Raw genomic sequence first — 25,443 nt, forward strand, 5'->3', positions numbered from 1 at the left:
TTAAACTATCACAATATGCCACAAAAGTTAAAAAAAAATGATAATATATATATAAATGGTAGATTAAATAGATTAAGGGTGACATGGTTGGTGTTGCAATAAGTACAATGTCTTTACAGAGCCAGCGATCAGGACCAGACCTCGATTTGAATCCCGCGTTGTCTGTAAGAAGTTTGTATGTTCTCCCCGTGTCTGCGTGGGTTTTTTCCAGGGGCTCCGGTTTCCTCCCACTCTTCAAAAATGTACCAGGGTGTAGGTTAATGGGGTGTAAAATGGGCAGCACGGACTCGTAGGGCCGAATTGGTCTGTTACAGGACAGTATGTCTAATTTAAATTTAAAAAAATAATACCTGTTGCAGTTTGTAAAAAATAAATGTGCACTTTTAGTAATGTAGACATATATTTGTTTATTTGGATTAGTGTGCTGGTCAAGATCACGCTGGGAAGTTTGAAGAGCCTGATCATGGTTGGAAAAATAACTGTCCTTGAACCTAGAGGTGCCGAACTTCAAGCTTCTGTACCTTCTGCCTGTAGGTAACTGTGAGAAGAGGCTATGACTATCATGCCCTTTACAATGTTAACTGCCTTCTTGAGGGAGCACCTCACATAGAATGTATGGGAGGTTTGGTACCAGTAATGCGCTGTCAGGTTTATCGCTTTCTGCTGTCTTCTGCATTCCTGGGCACTTGAGTTTCTAAACGAAGTCATTAGACATTCCACTTGTAGAAGATTGACCACATAACAAATCTCCTTAAACTCCTTGGAAAGTAGGGCCTTTGGTGTGGCTCCTTCAGGGATGCCGTTCATTTCCCATTTCCTCAATGGTTAATCAAAGCAGTAAACCAGCATTGGAGGATTTTGCTTGACTTTTGGTAAGGGGCATGCAGTGATCTGGGTTTATGCTTTTTGCATATGCAAATAGAAAGGCATCCCGCTAGCCACTACATCAACTGTACCGCCCATAATTGTTCTGGTAGCTGAGTCAGAAACCTTTCCCTCTTCCCACAGTGCCAGGTAGCAGTTCTCTTAGTGTCTACTGACCTCTGCTGGTTATGGCAAGGATTGTAGATTTAAAATATCTTCAATTAGACTGCTCCAAATCTTCACTGTTTCATTGAACAAGTCATGCATTTGGAAAGATGTAATTCAATTACATTTAATTCTAATTTAATGTAGACACACAGCATGGTAAAAATAAAAAGACCTTCCGGCCCACGAGCCCAAGCTGCCCAATTACACCTAATTAACCTAATACCCCTGAACGTTTCAAACAGTGGGAAGAAACCGGGGCCCTCAGAGGACCCACGCAGACATGGGGAAATGTGCAAACTCCTCAAAGACAACGTTAGGTTCGTACCTAGGTCGTTGGTGCTGTAGCAGTTTTGCGCTCACCATGCTGCCCCAATTACAATAATTTCTATTGTACAGTTTTATATTTCATTTTGACCATAAGAAAGAATTCCTCGATTCACAAAATTGTTTGTGTGAGCGGTGAAATGAAATATTTTTTGGAGCGGAAGCGACGCAGGAAAATTTGCAATCAAAATGTGCAGAACAAGCTCCTTCATACATCAGCGTGATAATGGTCACTTCATCTGTGGAGAGAGATGGTCATTGAGAGATGAACGTTGATCAATGCAGTCAAACCCCTGTTGTCCAGAATTCAAGCAACCGGCAAAAAAAAAAGCAAGGACAATTAATAAATAAATAGATTGGAATAAATAAAATTTTTAAATTGTTCAAGTAAATGTTCTCTGAAGTAACACGTAAACCTTTGGTGAAGACGAGAGCAAATATTCAGCCAGCGGAGTGCCTTGGTCATGCTTTGCTTGTAACAGCTGCTTGAATAAAGTTGTGTGTGATTAAAATAGCATCACCTAGGTTGAAGAGCTCGCCATTGGGGTGACTCTATTAAAGAGTCTCCTTATTCCTGCTTAGTAAGAGTCTTTATCTTTATTAGTATATTATTAAGTATATTGGTAATGCTTTATCTGTAAACTTGGAGGAGAGGGGTTAATTATGATGTTATTGTTCATCTTTCGGATGGCTCCATGGTGGGAATCAGCAGATGCCGTGACGGCTAAATGTTTTCAAAGAATGTGACTGAAAATAAAAGTTTATAAATTCATGCAAGGGAAGTTTGTTCAGTGTAAGTACAGTATAGATTTTTGTTTTTTTACACTGTGTATTCTTAATGCAAATGTATTAGTTGGGGTTTGTAAGAGTGAGTCTCAAGCAACCGGAAAAGTCAATTATTCGGGATCTACCAATCCCCTCAGGTGCCTGGTACAGAGATTTTACTGAACGTGGGGTACAATTCTCTCATGCTTCTTCAAAATAAGATCATTCCTGAGAGAGCTATGGAAAAACTTTTTTTGAATAAAATACTCACTTGTTCACTCACAGATCCCATTTGTTATGGAAACAGGACCTTCCAGAATGGAAGGGAGAGTGGGCCTAGATTTCGGAGTGCTCTGCCCTGACAATGCTTTACATTGCGGTATGCTTTAAGACTGGCAGGATCATAGCATGTTTAACGGACGTCGCAGTTTTGCCAGTACAGGTACACAATCCTTTATCCGGAGCCCTTGGGGGACTGTGTGTTCCAAATATCGGATTTTTCCGGATCTTGGAACAAAAGCCAGCTGCCCCAGATTTAAGCCCAACTGAGTCACACTGCACAGTACAGGGTCTGGGTGTTGCGAAGGCCAAACTGCGAGGCCTTGAATGTTCGGACGCCTGCTGACATTCTCTTATACCTCAATGAAAGGCTCAAGCCTGAAATGTCGGTTATGTATTTTTACTTTTGCGACATAAAAGCCACTGCTTGATCTGCTGAGTTTCTCCAGATTTTTATGTTTTTACAGTGACATACAGGCCCTTTAGCCCATGATGACCTATGGAAACCTACTTCACGACCATCTAATTTTTCTCTGTTTCACACGTATAAACTTCCATGTAGCGTTCTTCAGGACCTTTATAAGAGAACTAATCATGTTTAGAGCTTCTTTCTTTATGTAATCATCTAGATATCCATAAGACCCTTTTTATAATAATAATCTACAAATCAATAGCTACTTAATTTGTTCTTTTGGTCAACCTACTTCAAGCAAGGGAAGTTTTACTTTGTCTGTTATAATCTGTCCATATTGAATTTGCCTTTTTATTCTTCCTGATTTTTAAATGTCTTCAATTCAGTCTTTGTTTTCAGCTGGATTATGGGAAAATTCCAGAGCATGGGTTATAGGTTACTGAAGGTAGAGGATATCCTGATATTTGGCCGGCATGGTTGGCATAGCAGTTAGTGCAACATTTTTACAGCTCCAGCAATGAGGACCAGGATTCAAATCCGGTGCTGTCTGTGCGGAGTTTGTACGTTCTCCCCGTGTCTGCGTGGGTTTTCCCCGGGAGCTCCAGTTTCCTCCCACCATTCGAAACATACCGGGGGTATAGGTTAATGGGGTGTAAATTGGGCAGCATGGGCTCATTGACCGAGATGGTGTATGTCTAAATTTAAACATTTAAAATAAGGTGAGCACAAGCAGCCAGAACTGGAGAAAGACTAATGGTCATAGTTTGCTCCAAAGGGCTCAACCACCTGGTCCTAATGCCGGCAACTCCCCACAGGCATTAAATGGCCTTTTAAAGGAGTTGACCGCTGCAACTCTATGGTCCGTTCCCAAAATGGCAGTGCCTGTGTACCAGAAACACCCTCCACTGAGAAAGAGAAGCAGAGGAAATGACCCTACAAGGAGGTAAGCCCAGCAGCGGACCAACAACGGGCTCATAACTGAGGGGCCTACACAGGCTGCTGGTTGCTTGCCGTCACATGGGCTGCAGGCTGCTGGAGACAGTATCATGGGAACCAGGAATCAGAACCGGGATTCGAGAGGGTGCTGAGGGCAGTAAGGGTTCCCAAAAGGCCTCGGGCACTGAAGGCTTCCAGATCATGTAGGGCGTTTGGATCTGGGAGCTCAGCTCGCTAATGGATAGAATAGGAGTGCGTGTGGCTGCAGAGACTGAGGGGAATCCACAGACACTCGGTGACTCCGAAGGGACTCTCGTTAACTTCTCTTTCTCACTCCAAGTGGCACCAGGTCACACTAATGATGAGCCTTTCTCCGCTAACAGCAGGCAGAAGGCAATTTCATGTAATATTATTGTTCTATGTTGATGTTACCTCAGCAACATGAAGGGCAAAAATGAATTTTCTACATCAGACAGACAAAACTTGGCAAAGTAATACCTACTTAGGATCAGTGGCATCTTTAGGTTGCAGGAAGCTGTTAGAATATGAAAAATGATTGAACATAGACAATAGACAATAGACAATAGGAGCTGGAGTAGGCCCTTCAGCCCGTCGAGCCAGCACCGCCATTTTACAGATCATGGCTGATCACTACCATCAGTACCCCTTTCCAGCCTTATCCCCATAACCCTTAACTGCTTTGCCCACTAGAGTCTTATCTAACTCTTTTGAACATAATCTGCCTCTACCACCCTCTGTGGCAGAGCATTCCACAGATTCACACTTCTCTGGGTAAAAAAATGTTTTCTCTTCTCCGTCCTAAAGGGCCTACCCTGTATTCTTAAACTATGCCCTCTAGTCCTCGTCTCCCCCATCATTGGGAACAAGTAATCCGACTTCACCCTGTCTATCCCCCTGATGATTTTGTAGACCTCAATCAAATCAATGATTTCTAAAGTTAGAGAAACACTGCCTCTGACATACAAAAACAACTGGAATTTATCTAGCCCCTTTTCCCATCATGAATTATTCCAAAAATATTGTTGAACAGAATTTGGTTCAAAGACTTATAGAAAGATTTTAAGATAACTGTAAAAGAATCTTGAATCTTAAATCTTCAATAATTGTTGTGGCTATTGTGGTGCGCAGTGAGCCAGAATCAGACACACAGAAAGATAAAGACTGTAGAACAGGCTTCAATCCACAAAGATTTCCACTTTCCTAACCACTTGCTGTGGCTGCAGCAACTCAATGTGAGGCCACGGGAGACCGGCACAGGCTTATATCCCGGAGGGTGATTGATACCTGACTGGGTAGGGCTTGATCCGTTCAGGCCGACTGATTGGCAGCCGGCCGGGTATTGTCCTGTCCCCTTACACTCCTGCAGGTACAGAATATGAAAAATGATTGAACATAGGCAATCGATTATTTTTAAAGTTGTTGGAGAGAGTGCACCGAAATATAGCACATGGTATACAAAAACGACTGGAATTTATCCAACCCCTTTCCCATCATAAAATAAAAGCCTAAAGGATTCACAGAAATTATTGTCAAATGCAATTCGATGCAAAGGCTTACAGAAAGATTTTAAGATGCTGTAGCAGGCAGCAAGAATTTTGTAAATGGCTTATAATAATGATTACATGCTTTCGACGCAGTTTATTGAAATTTGTGATAGACGCAACGAACACTGTTGAAAGTGACGATTAATGTGTGCAAAGAAATGTGGTAATCAGCCCTGGTTCCTTTCCTAACTTGTCTCTTGTCAAGAAGATCCATGATCATATTTTTTTAAAAGGAGGAAATATTCCATTGATTAAGTGGCCCTGTCCTTGGGACTGGTAATTGTGAGTGATGCCGAGGACCATTCACAGAGAAGCTACTCTTCTGCTCATTATTGCCCGGAATTATCAAAAGCAGATGGCTTGTAAGAACCCTTTGTTTCTTGAATTAATTGAACAGATTTCCCTTTTGAACTGGTCGTGAGTGGTGTCAACGGCTTTTGAAGACTGACATTTTATGTCACGAGGGGTCTCCTCCAGTAAGAAGGATGTGAGAGGGTAAGTTTACCCTAAAGGGGCCCAATTGCTTTTTCCTTGTTACTGCTTGTTTAATTAAACATTATATTTTCAAATATATTGATTAGATCAGAACCATATTGTAGGAAATCAGAATTTTCCAACAATCATTCAAATAGCAAGATTCAAGGAGCTATTTTAGAGAGAGCTGAAGATAAAGGGACAGGGTCATGCAGGCACTTTAACAGCAGAGGGCGTAGTTTACTGAAAACAGTGTAGGGCGCTACCAGTCACCACAGAGATAAGCTGAGGAAACGATACACAGAAGAACCTTGCTGGCCCGGATCCCAGGATAGGAATGGCGGCAAGGGAAAGGTGGCACGGCCTTTATGGCCCGGGGCCACGGGGGAGGAGTCGTAGGGTATGAGTCATTCATGGGCGGGCCAGCTCCATATATACAACCGACAATGATAACTATATACACTGGAGGAAACATATCACCACAAACGGTTGTTGGGCAATGGATATTTTTTCGGGGTTTTTTTTAGTTTTTAAATTTTTTTAATGCTTTAAATGTAGACATTCTGCACAGTAACATTCCATTCCAGCCCACAAGCCTGTGCCCCCCAGATAAATGAACTAAACTACAATCCCCATACGTTTTGAAGGGTGAGAGGAAACCAGAGCACCTGGGGATAAAAACCCACCCAGACACGGAGGTAACACACAAACTCCTTACGGACAGCGTTTGACCCGAACTCGGATTCAAATTCTAGCTGGTGCTATAATAGCGTCGCACTAACCACTACGCGAACCGTGCCACCAAAATTATGTCATCATTTGGCTATTTATGTCAGATTGAAGCTTGAAGGCGATGGCGTTATCAGTCTTTCTCTATATCCCCATTGATATTGAAAATAAAATGCTGCTTCACAATTTTTTTTTTGCCCCATTCCTTTCCAAAACAGCATGTTGAAAAGCTCACTGTAGTGGCCCTTTCCAGAGTTAATGAGGCTATAGGACAATATGCATTTCAATGCATCAATTGCTATTCTATGGATTTATCTCCAGGGCACCTACAACCGCACAGACTCTAGTCCAAACCATCGGCAACCTGAGCGCCAGATCCGAACCTCCGTCACGATCAGGAGGCTTACAGTGCCCTCGGCATCCTGGTTCTGGTACCCAGTTCAGCCTGTCTAAAGCCAATCTCCAGCAGCCTGGTGTGAATCCTCCCTCTCTTCAAAATCATCGGTTGAGGTCGGGGGGTTGGTTGTTGTATTTTAATTGGTGTCGTTGGGGGTCACAGGCTCGTGGGCTAGAAGGGCCTGTTGCAAAGCCATGTGTCTAAATCTTAATTCAAAGTCTATGCCTATGCTCAGACTACTGTAATCACATCAGTCCCATCAACCCCATTTATCTGTCCAGAACCTATTCTCTTTCACATACCATCACTACAGGGTCTTTGCAGTTTAATTTGGGTTGGAGTTTAATCCAGACAAGTGTGACGTGTCCCATTTTGGGAGGTCAAATGTAAAGGGAACATATACAGCCAATGGTAGGACTATTAAAAACACTGATGTGTGGGGAGATCCAGAGGTTCATGTCCATAGCTCTTTCAAAGTGTCCATGCAAGTAGTTTGGGTGTTGGAGGCTTACAGTAAGTTTGGCTTCATTGGGCAGGACATTGTGTCTAAAAATAAGGATGTCATGTGGCAGTGATGTAAAATTTGGTTAGACGCTGGGAACACAGGCTGCAATTTTGTGGTTTATTTTAAAATCCTGTGACCACAGGGGTCTGGGCCCAAGATAGTGGTGCCTATATCCAGTAGCAGTCTTGAGGGGTTGCAGACTCCAGAGAAGCAGAGAAGTGGCATAGGGTATTAGAAAACAGGGAGACTACCCCTCCACACTCCACCCCGTATAAGAAGGAGAAGCAGAGGAGTCGACCCACGGGATAGTAACCACAGTTGCAGATCAGTGAGGGGGTCTGCGGCTCAAGAACACACAGGCTGCGGGCTGCTGGTGACTGCGGTCAAAGGATTCGCACCAAGCGGCTGCCCGGAGACTGGCTGAAGGGGTACCAGGGCATCGGAATTGGGATGCAAGAGAGTGCCACGGGTGCTGAAGGTCTCCTGATCATATCGGAGGTTCAGATCTGGAGTTCTGGATGCCAACGGTTGGGACTGGAGTCTGTGTGATTGCAGAGAGAGTGGGAGGGCTGGGAGTGAATCCACAGACACTTGGTGTCTCTCAGGGGACACTCTTTGGCTTTTCTTTCTCTGACTGTAAGAGGCCCCCGGAAATTTCTCCTCCGGGCACAAAGCAAATTGTGTGCAACATTACACCTGTTTTATTGCATGAATCTTAATTCTTTCCGGTCACCCCATTACAGAGGGCTTTGGAAAGGGTCCTGAAGAGGTTTCCCAGGATGTTCCATGGTCAAGAGGATATGGGAGAGCTTGGAAAAATGGGTTGGTTTCTCAGGGGCATGGGAAACTGCCGAGTGAAGTTTATAAAATCAGAAGAGGCATTTATCGGGTGAACACTAAAAAATGTTTTCCCAGCGGTAAAAGCATCACGCATTCGCGGTCATACGGTTAAGGTGGGAGGGGAGCAAGTTTGAGGGAGATGTGTTGGACAATTTTTTATACTGAGACTAGTGTGTGGCTGGAACAAATTGATTATTGTCAATTGTTAACATTTGTTTATTTACATGTGTACATGGTATTGTTTTTTTTTGCATTACCATTAAATGGCAATTCTGCCTCTTCCACAGGGAAAAAGAATCTCAGGGTTTTATGTGATGTCATGTAGGTAGTCTGTTAGACAATAAATCTGAAATCTGATCCTGAATGGAGTGCAGACATCTCTTGTAAAAACACATTCTCAGAAGGGCATCCAGTCAGAAGGGAGACGCCGAGAAATTTCTTTTGTCAGAGGAATTTGTTGCCACGGGCACTTGTGGAGGTCAAGTTATTGAGTGTATTTAAGGCAGAGATTCTTGAATAACCAGAACATCAAAGGTTATAGGGAGAAGTCCAGGGAGTAGGGTTGAGTGGTAGAATAGATCAGCTCATATTGAATAGCAGGGCAGAATCAATGGGCTGAATAGCCTATTTCTGCTCCTGCATCTTATGGAAGGAGGGGTGGAGGGATATCTATCAAGTGTAAGCATTAGTGATGTAGCTTGATTTAGCCATCATGTTCAGCACAGACTCATGGGCTGAAGGGCCTGTTCCTGCCCTACTGTTCGATGTTCTATTGTGGCTATGTAATGGGATGAGCAGGTCAGAGGCCTGATCTTGGGAGATCAAATTCAACCATAGCAAGTGATGGATTTAAATACAAATACATAAATAAATCTGGATTTTTTTTTTGGTGGGGACTTGTTATTTTTGGTGTCTAATGAGGAACTTGGATTGTTATTAAAACCCCTTTCAGTTCGCTAGTGTTCAATAGGTAAGGAAATCTGCCTCTTTTCTTGTCTGGCCGACGTGTGACTCACCAATGTGGTTGTCCCTGACCCATCGCTTCTGTTCACAGGCAATCAAAGATAGACAAGCTGGCATGAAGTTAAGGCTAGCATTGCCAGTTACGTCCATGTCCTAAGTCTAAATACAGTCTTGTTAATTCCACCTCTGGATACACATACTGTGTATGTGTGGTGAAAATTGTTCCAATAGCAGGGTACCAATATTTTCAAATAAAATGGCTGAGGGCATAAAGATTTGCAAAAGCAGCAATAATAGCTGAATTTATCATTCAAAGTTGGATTTGAGTTCCATTGCAACAGGGGAAGAAGGAACAGTGAGCCCTAGAGGCCCTCTCCTGGTTCAGTGTTTCTCTGCAGGTTGTTACCCGAGTCATCAGATCTGGCTGAGGTGAATTCTGAAAGGATCAAGCCCAATTTGTTTTCCTATTTTGCAATAAAAATGAAAGGAAATGGTCATTGCAACAAAATGATTTTTTTAAAAAGCAGAGGCCTTCTTCAAGCTACAGTTAAAAACAGACAGGCGCCTGATTTAAAAGCCTGGGAGAAGGAAAGAAAGGCCAGGGGGAGCCTGAAATGTGGGTAATATATCTTTACCACCTATGGACGCTGAGAGACCGGCTGAGTCCCTCCAGCATTTCTGTGTTTTTACTCCAATCACAATGTCTTTTGTGCTTCACTCCATTAAGTTACTCCACTGCGAAATCTCTTTGAGGGATGTCTACCCTAAAGAATTTCTCCTATAAAACTCATTCCCCTGACCATTCTTTCCTTCTCCCCAGCACCTGCCTGCTTTTCACTCGCACCTTGAAGGATAGCTCAGGCCCAAAACATCAGTATATATCTTTATCTCCTGCCAGACGGGCCGAGTTCCTCCAATATTTCTGGGGTTTTTTTTCACTACAATCACAGCATCTGCAGACTTTTGTGTTTCTCTCCTAACATATAAAGAGATCAAACAAATTACGTGGCTACAAAACATACCTGAAGAGACATGGATAACAGGATTGAAAGCAATATTAAATAAAACTAAAATAACTAATTGGACAATTAAAAGTATAACTTCAGAATGTACTGGGAACACTCAGCAGATCAAATAGTTGCTGTCGGGAAAGGATCAAAGGATTTTTAATTTAGATTGTTTTTCAGGTTGGCAGAGAGTGGTAAGTGGGGTGCCGCAGGGGTCGGTGCTAGGCCCACAACTGTTCATCATTTACATTGATGACTTGGAGGAGGGGACAAAATGTGGTGCAGCCAAGTTTGTGGATGACACCAAATTGAGTGGAAGAGCAAATTGTAATGAGGATGTGGAGAATCTGTAGAGGGATATAGTTAAGCTGGATGAATGGGCAAAGGTATGGCAGATGGAGTACAATGTTAGTAAGTGTGAGGTTATCCACATTGGCAAGAAAAATAAAAGAGGTGAATATTATTTAAAGGGTGAAGAACTACAGCATGCTGTTGTGCAGAGGGACTTGGGAGTGCTTGTGCATGAATCGCAAAAAGTTAGGTTGCAGGTGCAGCAGGTTATTAAGAAGGCAAATGGAATGTTGGCCTTCATCGCTAGAGGAATTGAATTCAGGAGTAGGGAGGTAATGTTGCAACTGTACAAGGTACTGGTGAGACCGCACGTGGAGTACTGTGTCCAGTTCTGGTCTCCATATTTGAGGAAGGATATACTGGCTTTGGGGACGGACCAGAGGAGGTTTACTAGGTTGATCCCTGGGATGAAGAGGTTGACTTATGATGAAAGATTAAATCTTCTAGGATTATATTCGCTCGAGTTCAGAAGAATGAGAGGAGATCTTATAGAAACATATAGGATTATGAAGGGTATGGATAGGATAGATGTAGGAAGATTTTTTGAGCTGGCCGGGGAAACTAAAGATTCGGAGGAGTAGATTTAGGACAGTGATGAGGAAAAATAGTTTTTCCCAGAGAGTAGTGAATGTTTGGAATTCTCTAACCAGGGAAGTGGTTGAGGCTGCTTCGTTAAACATATTTAAAATTCGGTTAGATAAATTTTTACATGATAGAGGAATTAGGGGATATGGGGAGAAGGCAGGTAGGTGGAGTTAGGTAATAAATTAGATCAGCCATGATCTTATTGAATGGCAGAACAGGCTCGATGGGCCATTTTTGGTCTACTCCTGTTCCTACTTCCTATGTTCCTATGTTCCTATACAGGACTTCCTGGACAATAAGCCCGTGCCGCCCAATTACATCCAATTAAGCTACAACCCCATATATTTCGAAGGGTGGGAGAAAACCGCAGCATCCAGAGGAAGGGCGCGCAGACGTAGGGAGACCATACAAACTCCTTGTAGACAGCGTGGGATTTAGTGGTTCTGAAGATTTTGACCTCTATAATATTTAAGTTCTATTAATATTAATATTACACCTGGCATGTCCCTGTTGTCCCTGATGGCATACGGCAAGTTCCGGGACTTAATGAAGTGGTACAACCTGGTGACACCCGGATGGCAGAGGGACTCATGCAATGCCTGCAGATAGATGCGCAGGTCCGAGAGAGGGCATCAGGGGAGTCGTTAAACTTCCCGGGGTGGTACTGGATGTTGTAGCTGTAGGTTGCCACCTCGACTCTCCAGCGCAGGATGATGATGTTATCCAGATACAGGAATGTCACCTTTAGTTTGTGCCGGTCTACCATGTTATCCATCTCCCGCTGGAAAACAGAGACCCCATTTGTTTCCCCAAAGGGAACTCGGCGGAACTGGTACAGACGCCCGTCTGCCTCGAAGGCAGTGTAGGGCTTGTCCTTCGGGTGGATGGGGATTTGGTGATACGCTGACTTCAGGTCAATCATGTAGAAAACCCAGTAGTGGGCTATCTCGTTGACCATGTCGGTGATCCTCGGGAGGGGGTTGGTGTCCAGTTGGGTGTACCAGTTAATGGTCTGGCTGTAATCCACGACCATCCTCGGCTTACTTCCCCTTTTGACCACCAGCCTTGGGCTGTTACTGGGCTCTATGACACCTTCCTCCGGGAGTCGCCGCACCTCCGCCTTGATGAAGTCTCTGTCTGCGGCGCAATAGCACCTACTTCTGGCAGCGATCAGCTTGCAGCCTAGCGTAGGATGTGGGAACAGTGCCGGTGGGGTGATGCATAGTGTGGAGAGGCCGCAGGTTGGCCGGGGCTGGTAGGTTGGTGTGCTGTGTAATGTGAGTGGAGGTTGGAGCCCTCCAAAGGCAAGGGTGACACTCTGCAGGTGGCACTGGAAATCCAGGCCCAGGAGGAGTGGTGCGCAGAGTTTGGGATTACACCAGGAGCCGGATGCTGCACTGTTGGAGTCGAGAAAGGCAAAAGTTGTAGCGGGGACAATGGCGCCGCCCGGCACGCGCACATGGAGGGGTCCGCAGGGGATGTGGGGAGGTCATAGAGGGCCGCTGAGCTGCCGGCTGGTATTGTGAGGCACACTTTAGCAAAGTGGCCTCTCTTGTCACATCGGGAACAGTACTGGTTCCTAGCCGGGAAGTTTCGGCACAATTGTCGGTCTGACCCACACCAGGACCCACAGTACTTATAGGGGCGCTGGGCGACTGCCGCAGAGACGTTCTCCTCCCCAGCTTGGTCTTGGGCTGCAGATGCAGTGTGAGAGGGCCATGAGGGAGCCTGGGGAAACCTGGAATCAAAGGCTTTGATATGCAGGGCTGCAGCTTCCAGGGTTCGGACCACTTCCACTGTCTTGGTCAGGGTGTAGATACTATCTTCCAGCAGCTTCTGCCGGATGGCCCTCGAGCATAGCCCTTGGACAAAGGCATCCCGGAATAGCCTCTTGACCTCCTTTGTGCCTACCCCAGGTTCAGCCAGACACGGTCGAGCCAACTCTCGCAGGTGTCCCAGGTAATACTCAGCCGTCTCCCCAGATTGTTGGACTCGGGTATTGAGATGGTACCTTGCACAGACCGCATACATGGGGGGCTTGTACAAGTTCTCGAGAGTGTCCATTGCACTCTTGTATGTGGAGCAGCTTTTGGTTGCCTGGAAGGCATGGAAACCCAGCTTTGACCAGAGTAGGACCATCCTCTTCCGGTCTGAGTCCAGGATGTCGCCCTCGTGTGCCTCAATGACCGTCTCAACCGCGTGCTGCCAGATCTCGAAGCATGTCTGGGCTTCCAGGTGGCGTGGGTCGACTTTGAGGCTCCCTGCGTTCAGGAGTTTTTCTATGGCAGCTGTGGGAAAATTTTGTGGATTAAATTGTGGTGCGCTGTTAGCCAGAATCAGACACACACAAGGTAAAGACTGAACAACAGGCTTTAATCCACAAAGACTTCCACAGAGCCAGGCTGGCTGTGGCTGCAGCAACTCTGAGTGAGGCCTCGGGAGGCCGGCGCAGGCTTATATCCCGGAGGGGGATTGACACCCGACCAGGTGGGGCTTGATCCCTTCAGGCCGACTGATTGACAGCCGGACAGGTGTTGTTCTGTCCCCTTACATTCCTACAGGTACAGAGGTTGCCCCCTGCAGTAGGCCGGTGGTGTATCACCACAATATGTTAGCTGTATTTAAATTACCATTTATTAATGTGCCGTGACTGAACAAGATAGAGAGAATTGGTGGGTACTGTGTGTTCAACCCTTGTATTCCCAGTCAGGAGTTAAGAATGTTCAGTAGTGAATTATTTGCACCTGATGTGTGTATTATTGCTGTGTCCGTGTGAGTGAGTGCCCTTCTGTAAAAACCTCAGTGAGTGTAAATCAAGACCACTGTTTGTTAATAACGTCTCCACCTTTGATTCTCCTTGAACCCATCGCATCTATTCTGAACACAACAGTATCAAAGGTGATGGGGAGAAGTCAGGTGAGTGGGGCTGAGTGCGAGAATGGATCAGCTCATGATGGAATGGTAGAATAGACTTGACAGGCCGAATGGCCTACATTTGCTCCTACATCTTGTAATCTTATGTCGGCTTCCTCTCATGAATGCAATCAAGTGAGCTGGAAAATGAACTGGCCCAGACAGAAGGACCTATTAAAAAGAGCTGGAAAGGAGCAGTGCAACTGATGAAGCCATTGCCTCACTACCAGAGCCCTGGGTTCAATCCTGACTGCAGATGTTGCCTATGTGGAGTTTTCACATTCTCCACCAATACTGCATGAATAAGTGACAGTTCATAACATTCTGCATGTGTCTCTAGTCGTGGGGATTGTTTTCTCTGGAAATGAGGCATAAAACTTTCAGTTATTTAAATTATAAATCTTCAAATTTGGACATACAGCACAGTAACAGGCCATTTCGGTCGACGAGCCCATGCCACCCAATTTACACTCGATTGGCCGACACACCCTGCACATTTTTGAGTGGTGGGAGGAAACTGAAGCCCCCGGGGAAAACCCACGTAGACACAGGGAGAACGTTTAACTCTTTATAAACCATGAGTACAGGAATTGAGGCAATTTGTCTGCAACGTTTAATATTGGGTCTCAAACACCGATTGTAATCTCCTTAAATTCCTATTCCTGATATTATAAGATTCCTCTATAACATCACGGGAAGATTAATCCCATGTCATGAGCCGAGAGGTGGAGTTGAATAGTGTAGAAATGGGCAATTCAGTGGTATTGTGACAGTGAGGGTTTCACTGTCCACAGCTTCTCAAATCTCTGTGCCATCTGCAGCCTTAATCATCCACCCACCAACTCAATTGGCCGTGTGCTGTGTATGACAAGAAGAGTAACTTTCACTGAATTTCAAACCGAATAAAACAGCCCAAAATATTTCACTGTGATGTTATCAAGCAGTGTTTGACACCATGCCAGATTGGGAGTCAGGACCTGAGCATCCATGAAGGTTATTGGCACATCCAAAATAATACATCGATTAATTCCAAGGTGTTCGAGAGGCAGAGAACAAGTCTCATCCAGCTGCTGGACGAGAGGAAACAACAGCTAGAGAGAGTGTAGCGATTTTGGATCGAAATCCAAGTTTATGATTCAAGATTATTATTTTTATTGTCGTGTAATGAAACAGAAATTGTGATTTCCTTTAATCTTACCATAAGGCACCCAATGATTCACCATCAGCAGAAATTGCTCAGCACTCCTACAGTCAGAGAAAATGAAGCAAAAGAGGGTTCCCAGAGTTGCTGAGTATCCACGGATTTGCCTCCAGCATCCCTGCAGCCTCTCAGAGTTCAGTCCAAACCTTCAGCAACCTGAGCTCCAAATCCGAACCTCTGGCACAATCAGGAAGGCTCCTGCACCCTCTCGTGTCCCGGTTCTGATACCATGTACTCCTCAAGCCAGCCTGGAGCGGGTCCCTCAACCCTGGCCACCAGCAGCCCACAGCCTGCGCGGGTTCCCCCGCCTCGAGTGGCCAACAACCCACCACCTGTGTGGTTGTCAGCCGCAGGACCCCCACACTGGTCCGCCGGCCCGTAGACAGTTCTCCTTCTCAAAAGGGGGGGGTGTTCTGCCCATTTTCTGCACCAGTCCTCTGCTTCGCCGAAGTTTGCAAACCCCCATGGCGGCAGCCGTACACGCACCGCCATCTCGGGCTCAGACCCCGCAGTCACAGGCGATCACCATACAGGCGATTGGACCCACGGCCACTGTGTCTCCACTTCCCACTCTCTGAGGGTCCACAGCAGCTCCAGCAGTACTACTATTTTCTTTCTCTTCGTTGCTTAAGATCAGAATGCAGTTGAACCTAGAGCCAGTTAAGGCCAGTTAGTCTTATTATACATAGGATTTGGTGCAAAATAGGATACAAGAATCTGAAATTTGGAAATGCTCATTCTTAAAAGGAGCAAGATGTGGGGACAGAGAGGTGTGTGTTGGTAGTTCTTTACTTATGTAGAGTTGAAATCCATTACAACCCAGAGTCTGACTTCACATCGAACAATATATAATAAAATTTAATATCTATGAATCCTGCGCATAGTTCTGTAAATATCCTTGAAATCTGAGGAGTTAATAAGTAAGTTACGTTTAGCATAAGGATATGCAGTAGGCTCATTGTTTATTTTAAACCCCTTATAGGTGGTCTCCATCATTCTAAAGGGGTCAAGTTTTAATTTTCCTCATTAAAAGCTGACGTGATAATTTCAGATCTTTTTTTGAGGTACATTGCTGAGATTTTCTTTTTAAATCAGGTTTTTTAAAAAAAAAATCAGGCTCATTTATCTCAATTCAAAATAATAGCCACCATCAGGGTTAGCTTACCGTGCCAGCGATCGGGACCAGGGTTCAAATCCCGCGCTGTCTGTAAGGAGTTTGCATGTTCTCTCCCGTGTCTGCATGGATTTTCCTCGGGGGGGGGGGTTGGGGGGTGCTCCAATTTACTCCCACCATTCAAAACATAACAGGGAAGTAGGTTGATTGGATGCAAGCTGGCCGGCACAGACTCATGGGCCCAATACTGTGCTGTAGCCCTGTATCATCTCGGCAAAAATGAATGGGATAATGCAGAGTAATGTGTATGCCCCATACAAACCTCAGTAACAGAGCAACCTTGTATCATGAAATTGGGTTTACCATAAGAATGTACGCTACACACTTAATTTTTAAAAATCGCCAGAGCCCTCTATTGTCCAAAGGGGGCCTCATTTTTATTTTTCGTGTTGAGATTTTTTTTGTCCCAATCTATTCTGAGATAGTAAGTAATTAAGAGAAGCTGAGCTCAGAACTTAGTTTTCTTGAACCGCAAAGAGAATCTGAAAATTTGTTCCCCGAATTTCTTCAGGAGGTCAGGTACAATTTCAACCAGATGGACGAATGCATTTGAGAGAAAGAATTAGTTTTAATAAAATGCCATACAAACGCTTTGAATACTATTGTAATGACCAAGCAATTCTTTTTTTTAGATGCTTCCAGTGGGATTAAAAAAACTTTCCTTGTTTATCTACTTCAAGCTAAAGTTCAAAGACAACACATGATCAGGATGAGAAGTGACTTCATAGACTTTAGATTTAATGTCAGGGTACATACATAACATCACATACCACCGTGAGATTCTTTTTCCTGTGGGTGAGGCAGAATTACCACAGGAAAAGACTGTACACATGTAAACAAATAAAGAAATGTGAACAAACTGACTGTGCAAAGCAGAAGAGAATTAAAACAATCAAGTGCAAAGGTAAGAGTCCTGAAATGAGTCCCTGATTCCATTTATTGTTGAGGAGTCTGATGGTGGATGCGTAACAACTGTTCCTAAACCTGGGGGTGTGAGTCTTGTGGCAGTGAGAACAGAGTGTGTGCTGGTGGCGCGGATCCCTTGCAGCAGTGTTCCCTGCGGATGCTCTCGATGGTGTGAGGGTTCTGTCTGTGTGGTCTCTGTCCATTACCTTTTGCGGGGCTTTTTGCTCAGGGGTTATTGTTGTCCCCATACCAGACTGTGATGCGGCCAGTCATCACGCTTTCCACCACACAAAAGATTATGATGGGCAGCCAGCGCCTCTTAGCCAGGGTGAGGACATCTGTTTAAGGTGAGTGGCCGAATGGTGGGTGCCAGAAATGTATTGTCGTGGAGCCCGGCACAGTAGGGACATTCAAAATGCACTTAGATAAGCACATGGATGCAAGAAAAATAGAGGGTTATGGGTGTGAGGTAGGGAAAAATTGGATTGTTGAGGAGTAGGTTTACAGCAGATTCACCTGGCTGTGCCATCGTCGGGCATTGCTTCAGCTCGTTTCACAGGGAGAAAATATGCACATACAGCTTTTTGACTTCCTTTAAGTGCACAAATGTAGAGACACCAACATGTAATGTTCATCGTGGAATGCAAAGGAAAAAAAATATGTTAAAAGATTGTCTGGTCTGATTGCACATTGGTGCACTAAACAGCCACTGAAATGTCAGATTAATCGTTTAACTATCTCTAATAATCTAGAATGTCATCCAAAAAATTTGCTGCCCCTTTTCTCAGCCACAGCAAGTTCTGTTAACCCAAAGCTCTTTGCTTTAATGCTTTAGTTATAATCGTTTATCTTGTTTTCACAACCTCTGGTGGTAGCTCCCCTTCCCCTTCTCCATAAATCTCTCTCCAACTCTTAAGATGTCTTTGTTGATATTAGCCTCAAGAATGTTGAGTGCACCCACATTAGATCTCCTTTGTGATTTTGATGAAATATTTCAATCCTGTGGTGGACAGCAGGTTAATTGGGCAAGGGTTATGCATGACCCTGGTAGAAAATGAATGTGGATGTGGGATTTGATGACAGATTCAATGACTGTGCAGAAGAACCTTAAATTTAAATTTAGAAATACAGCACGGTAACAGGCCATTTCGGCCCACAAGTCTGTGCTGCCCAATTTACACCCAATTAACCTACACCCCTGGTACGTTTCAAATGGCGGGAGGAAACTGGAGCCCCTGGGGAAAACCCATGCAGACACGGGGAGAATGTACAAACTCCTTACAGACAGCATGGGATTTGAACCCTCACCCTGATTGCTTGCACTACTTATGAAATACCAACCGTGCCGCCCCTGAGATTGAAAGTGGACCAATTAGCAAAGACGGAACGGATTGGGGTGTACATTTTTTAGGACGTGACAATGGATTTGAAGGAGAAGAGGGCAGTAACTAAGAGGATGAAACCACTAACAATATCACCCAATATGCAAATTAGGAAAGAAAGACTTTATAGACAGCACTTTCCTTCTTCTAATATATCCTAATTTCAAATCTTCCAAAGCGTATTCAACAAATCAAACTCTGTGGCTGTTATTTTATGTAGTTTTAATTAGTTGATAGAATTGATTAACATTTTGCATAGTTTCATATTAAGACTTTCATAATGATGAATTACAAAGCATTTACTGTATAATGGAAAAACAAAAGATATAAAAAGCTTTTAAAGAGATACATAAACTTTAAAGAGATACAAAATGGTATTTAAAGAGATACAAAAATTCAAATAAAAATTTCTCGTGCTCACGCTTCCTTCACATCATGTAGAATGAGCAAGCCATTAGCCTGGGTGGATATTACATGACAGTCACTATGGTATCACTACAAACAATAGTTCTGTTTAAGAAACAGGCACAAAATTAACTAAGAATCAAAACACAAGGTTTTACCCTTTACAGGCTTTATGAAAATGTAATGATTTGTAAAATATTGAAGTAACCATTTTACTTTTTTGAGAGTCCTAGCTCTGCTGTGTTACAGCCATAACAAATATTTGGTCTTTTGGTAATACCTATGAAAACTTTCTTTATTCAGACTGTAGTAATACTACAAAATTGTCAAACATCATGAAACAAAGTTGACAGTTTATTGGGCACAATTAAAGATTATAGGCTGAGGTCTGTTGTACAATGAATGATGCAGCAGTCCTAAAGAAAGTACCACTTCTTATCTAATCCTACCTTACCCTCCATTGCCACAGGCTAGAAGACTATAAAACTAGTGAAGAGGGGGTAATCTGCGCTGTATTCACCACCCGCTGCAGTTTCTTACGGATTTGGTTGGAGGACTTCCCGTACTACAAAATGGTGCACCTTGATGGGGTTGCTTTCCGTAGAAACTTTGAATGCAGGTGACATGCCAAAATTCTTCAGGAGGGTTGAGCACCATCTGTGGGGTGGAAATGGTGGTGGGGGGTGGGGGAGAGGGGAGAGTAATGCTGTCAATTCCTCTTTCCTCTTCAAACGTTGTTCAACCTGCAGAGTGAGCACCTCCAGCAGATTGTTTATTATCTTTGCACCTCCGTTACATCTGTGAATTCAATGCAGTAAAAGTCCAAACCTCCGGATGCCAGAAATCCGGATCATTGAGGATCCGCTCTCAAACTTTTATAATTTATCGGGCTTTTGTGCGCGGGGGGTGCCTGCGTAAGCGCCACAGATGTACAGTGGCAATAAGTGTCCACAGGTGTCATGAGGAAATTCATTTGTAAAGTAGCCCCTCCTTATCCATGGAGGATATGTTCCAAGACCCCCAGCGAATACCTGAAACAGTAGATATTACTGGACCCTATATATGTTTTTTCCTCCACATACATACCTATGATAAAATTTAATTTATAAATTAGGCACGATAAGAGATTAACACAATAACTAATAATAAGATAGTACAATTATAACAATACTAAACAAAGGTTACTTGAACACAAGCACTGTGATACGGCGAGAGTAGATCGGATATCCGAGAGGATAGCGAATACAGTGTGGATACACTGGAAAAGGGATGATTCACATCCCAGGCGGGACGGCACGATATTTCATCCCACTGCTCAAAACGGCATGCAATTTATTTCTGGAATTTTCTGTTTAATATTTTCGGACTGCAGTTGACTGTGGGTAAGCGAAACCACGGATGGGGGGGGGGGGGGTGCAAACCACTGTGCACTGTATTTTTCTTTTTCAATGTTCATTCTTAAACATAATTTCAAACATTACACGCTTTTCTGCAGTAGTGAAAAAAATTGTTTGTGTTTTTGTCAAGTGTTGACTTTCTTTAAAAATGAGAGAGAGAAATGCACAATAGCTAGGAAATTAGAGTGTTAATCACAAATGCAAATAAATGCAAATGTTGGGATGTGCAAGGCTGTGGAACGTGCCCAGAAGGATCGGCTGTGCTGATAAGGAGATTAAAAACTGAGCCATATCTTACAGTGGATGAACTCAATTCTAAAGCAGAGAGAAGCAAAAGACCTGAAATTGTAAAATTTGAGAATTAAGTCCAGGAGACGGCAAATTGTTCAGACCAGAGATCAAGCACACTTCCTCAGGTTTACGCTGAGCTTCAGTATAATAGTGCAGAAGGAAACACAGATAGGACCGTGGGAGTTGGAGGGGCAAGAGCAGTAACAGGGGAATTTTGAGTCAACCTTCTACACTGAATGGACGTGATCTCCCAATCAGCATTTGGTTTCTCCGATGTAGAAGAGACTGCACTGTGCACCAGACTGGAAAATGGGCAAATGAATCGCTGCTTCATTCGGATCTCTAGATGGTGGGAAGGAATAAGGTGAAAAGACTGGTGTTGCAATTCCTGTAATAACATGGTAAAAGATGATAAGACAGTGAGTGGTTGATTAGGACAGTGGAGCCGAGAAGAGAATGATCCCTTTGAAACCCTTTTAAGATGATTAAAGCTGGGTATTATCTGCCTTTTGAGCACTTCACCTTAGCTTAGTATCAGGGGTGGAGCAGGGCTGTAGTACACACCTTGCCTCTTTTGCTTCGGGAAGCTGGCTTGCCGTGTAAAAGGACTCACTGACTGACTTTTTTCAGTTCTGTGTGAACAAGCAGGGATGGATCATGTATATGGCAATAATGAGGCTTTTCAGTGTAAAAAGGGCTATTGAATGAGCAAGGGGAGGCAATATGTGCCTGGCAGTTGTGACAGAGTATGTTTTTGGAAGATAAATTGGGAAAGGTTTGTTAGAGTAGGTCACATACAAACACTTTAAAACAGATCTTATTTAAAATACTGGAGCTCTCTCCCATGCTAGACATATCGGGGCCTCAGAGCTTTTGCAAGAGCTTTGTTCAAGGGACTTCACTAATGGATTGTTGTTTACAAAAGGCAACAGATGAAAGAGCTTGTTGGAGCCACGTATTGTCTGGAAGAGAACTTGTTGTTCTAAGAGGGTTACGTGGTTTTGGAAGCAGAGTCAAACAGGCTTTCTCTCAGAGAGAGAGAGAGAGAGAGAGAGAGAGAGAGAGAGAGAGAGAGAGAGAGAGAGATGGAGACAGAGACAGATGTACCGTGTAAGAGCCAGCAGACAGCAGCTGGGACTGGAACCGGACAAGCAGGCAAGCTTGTGGAAAGCCCATTTGTAAGATGGCCTGGACAAAGCTGTTGTGGTTCATGCAGGAGGAGAGGACTGGCTGTCTAATGTTTCACTTGGAATAATTGAAACAGAAAGGAACTCTGTGATGACCTGAAAGAAAAAGGTTATCATCTGGAGAACCCTGAGGGGAAAGTTTCGTCAGCAAGACATTGGAGTGGCTGATAGAAGTACATCAGCTGTGGATGTCCTGGAATCATTTACCTTTTACCATTTACCTTTCAAACACCAAAGCCTGGTGAACTTTATAAATGTTAAATTTTCTGGTATAAGAGTTGCCTGCAACCAGTGAACTTGAAGGAATGAGAAGTGACATTGGACTGTGAACCAAAGAACTTTTCTGAACTTACACACAATTACATCCATGTGCGCTTAGAATTAGAAGGGGGTTAAGTAAGTCAATAGAGATAAGTTAAAGTGTGATTCTGTTTTCATGTTTAAAGATAATTAAAAGCAACTTTTGTTTAAGTAACCATTTGTCTTGGTGAATATTTATTGCTGCTGGGTTTTGGGGTTCTCTGGGCTCGTAACACAGTGGAATCTTATTGGAGCTAGAAAAAATTGCAAAGGCTGATCTGCTGAATGTAGACATTGGTGTGACAGAATATAATGACTAGAGGATCTCTATCCTTCTACTCACCAGTAAGAAACAAGGATGGGAGCAGGGAAGCAAGAATCGTGTAGGTGGCATGGTTAATGTAGTAGTTAATGCAATGTTGTTACAACCAGTGACTGGAGTTCAAATCCGGCGCTGTATGTAAAGAATTTGTATGTTTCCCCCATGTCTGCATGGGTTTCCTCCCACCCTTCAATGCATATCAGGGTTGTCATTGGGGATAATTGGGCGTCATGGGCTAATGGGCCCGAAGTGTCTGTAACCGTGCTGTACGTTTAAATTTAAAATTTAAATCAAAAAAATTTAAAAATAAATCAAATGGGTTTGAGGGCTCTATAGTGGTGGAGAGCTGTCAGGATAAAATAAGACATTTTAGAGGCTCCTGCGTGGAAAGTCTCCATGGAACCAATACAATGGAGACAGAGGAATAAAGAGTGGAGTGAGCTATCCAATAATTGAGATACCTGTAGGCTTGTAATGAATGTTTGTCACAACCAAACAGAAAAGGGAAAATTGAGGAAGGGACCATGCGAAAGCGAGTGTTGTGCGAAAATTGACAACAATAATGGATTTCTATGATCAAAAGCAATTGTTCCCTTTCATAGCCAAGAATTATTTTACAATTATAATGGTATTAACTTGGCATAGTTTTATTATGCATTTAAAAATCAGTTTATCATTGAAACTATGTGTATCTAATAAGGCTTTCAAGTCAGGTACCTTTGAGTAACTGAGTGATGGAAAATAATTTTCTTTCGAAAAGTACTTGGCATTTATTTTAGTGTTTTGATTGCACGTGTAGTTGAGAGTTGAGATACATTTTGACGTACAAAATATATCTTACCAAGTGCCTCTTGGTGCTTGCGCACATTAGAAAATAAGCATATTATGAGGAAACTTTCTAAACCAATGGGATTGGCAGATATGGTACTCACAATTACAAGATGGGGGGTGTGGTCAGTTCTCTTGGTAGAGTCTGATCAAGGCAAATTGAACCCTGGATTTGTGGTATTGGTTCTAACTCACTTGCATTCAAGATTTCCCAATCTTTTAATCACTGGTTGGATAATTTGGGCTAAACTGTACAGGTCAGACCAGCAGAAGCAAATCAGAATCAGAATTTATTGTCATGAACAAGTCACAAAATGTGTTGTCTTGCTGCAGCGTCATAGGTGTAAATATTGTTATAAATTACATTTATAAGGAAATTGGTTCATTGCCCATTTAACAATTACAGCATAGAACAACTTGGCCCTTCTAGTCCACGCCGAACTTTCTTCAACCTCACTGACCTAAACTCAACCAGTAACCCTCCATTCCTTTCCCGTCCATATACATATCCAATTTCTCCTTAAATGCAAATATTGAGCCTGCCTCTGCCCCTTCATCTAGAAGCTCATTCCACACACCCACCACTCTCTGAGTAAAGAAGTCCCTCCTCATGATTCCTCTAAACTTTTGCCCCCAGCACCAGATTTGAACTCCAGTCACTGGCATTCCACTAACTACTGATGGCAAAGGGGAAGAAGCTGTTTTTTTTAATGGATCTTCGCCTTCAGTCTCCTGTACCTCCTTCCTGATGGTAGCAGTGTGAAGAGGGCATGGCCTGGGTGGTGAAGGTCCTTGAGGATAGAGGCTGCTTCCTTAAGACAGCACCTCTTGTAGGTGTCCTCAATGGAGTGAAGACTGGTGCCCATGATGGCACTGGCCGACTTCACAACTATTTGTAGACTTTTCCTGTCCTGTGCATTGACACCTCCCTACCAGGGAGTGATGCAATTGTTCAGAATGCTCTCCACAGGGCACCTGTAGAAATTTGGGAAAGTCTTTGGTGATGTACCAAATTTCAAACTCCTCACAAAGTATAGCTGCCAGCGAGCCTTCTTCGTGATTGCATCGATATGGAGGCCCCAGGACAGATCTTCAGAGATGTTAATACCCAGGAACTTGAAGTTTTTAACCCTTTCTAAATAGAAATTTGATCACAATGGATTCTCTCTTTTGTTGGTTGAGTAGAAAGCAGAGTAAAGGAGATAAAGTGGACTGTTAAAGGCATGATATAATTTTCATGTTGTGGCATGACAAGCTCAAAGGGACTTTCATTGCTCCCATTTCTCTGATCTTCTTAGAAACTATAACTTAGTAAATATATTTAAGATAAGGTTGAAGAGATTCCTACATAGTAAGGGAATTATGGGATATGAGGAAGACACAGGTCAGTAGAGATGAGCCTATCATCAGATCGGCCATGATCACATTGAATGGCCGACTCCTGCTCCTATTTCTTGTAGTCTTGTGAATCGTAAAGCTAATTTTAGAATTTTGCAGTGTATTCAGTATTTTGCTGATTTGACATGCTTATAGCATGTGTTGATGGGCTACATTTCTTTGTGCTAAAATTGCTTTTCAAAATAAAATAACTATTCTTATTCACGCCAATGGGAAAAAATACAAATCTGGCAGGTTAAATACTCAAAGAACAGTGTGAAGTTGTATTTGTGCAGAAAGACAACAAATTTTCTTCAGCAATTAGGATGTTAAAGACTAATCTTAAATTATAAATTTAGACTTGAACCGGCATTGTGGAGCTGCACAAAACACCTCATTTCCCTACTCTCGCGGCTCCTTGTTTTTCCCGCGCACGACAATGTCATGGGGCATCCCGACTGCTCCGTGTAATGACATTTCTTGGGCAAGGAACAGGTAAGATTAAATGTAGGTAAATCAGGGAGCCACATATTCCACATGAGCAATGCAACCATTGTAGATCATCCGTTGTGAGCTACATATTCAATTAAGGACAA

At 43.4% G+C, this 25,443-nt stretch overlaps 1 long non-coding RNA gene across 1 annotated transcript; it reads left to right on the top strand.

Annotated features, from left to right (window-relative positions):
• The first annotated feature begins 426 nt into the window (after positions 1-426).
• LOC138749272 (uncharacterized) lies at positions 427-17,326 on the top strand. Its single transcript, XR_011348530.1, has 3 exons — positions 427-530; positions 5,711-5,808; positions 17,085-17,326. It is a non-coding gene; the product is annotated as an uncharacterized lncRNA (long non-coding RNA).
• The last annotated feature ends 8,117 nt before the right edge of the window (positions 17,327-25,443 follow it).

Source organism: Narcine bancroftii, chromosome 14 (genome assembly GCF_036971445.1).
Source record: "Narcine bancroftii isolate sNarBan1 chromosome 14, sNarBan1.hap1, whole genome shotgun sequence".
Classification (NCBI taxonomy): Eukaryota; Metazoa; Chordata; class Chondrichthyes; order Torpediniformes; family Narcinidae; genus Narcine; species Narcine bancroftii.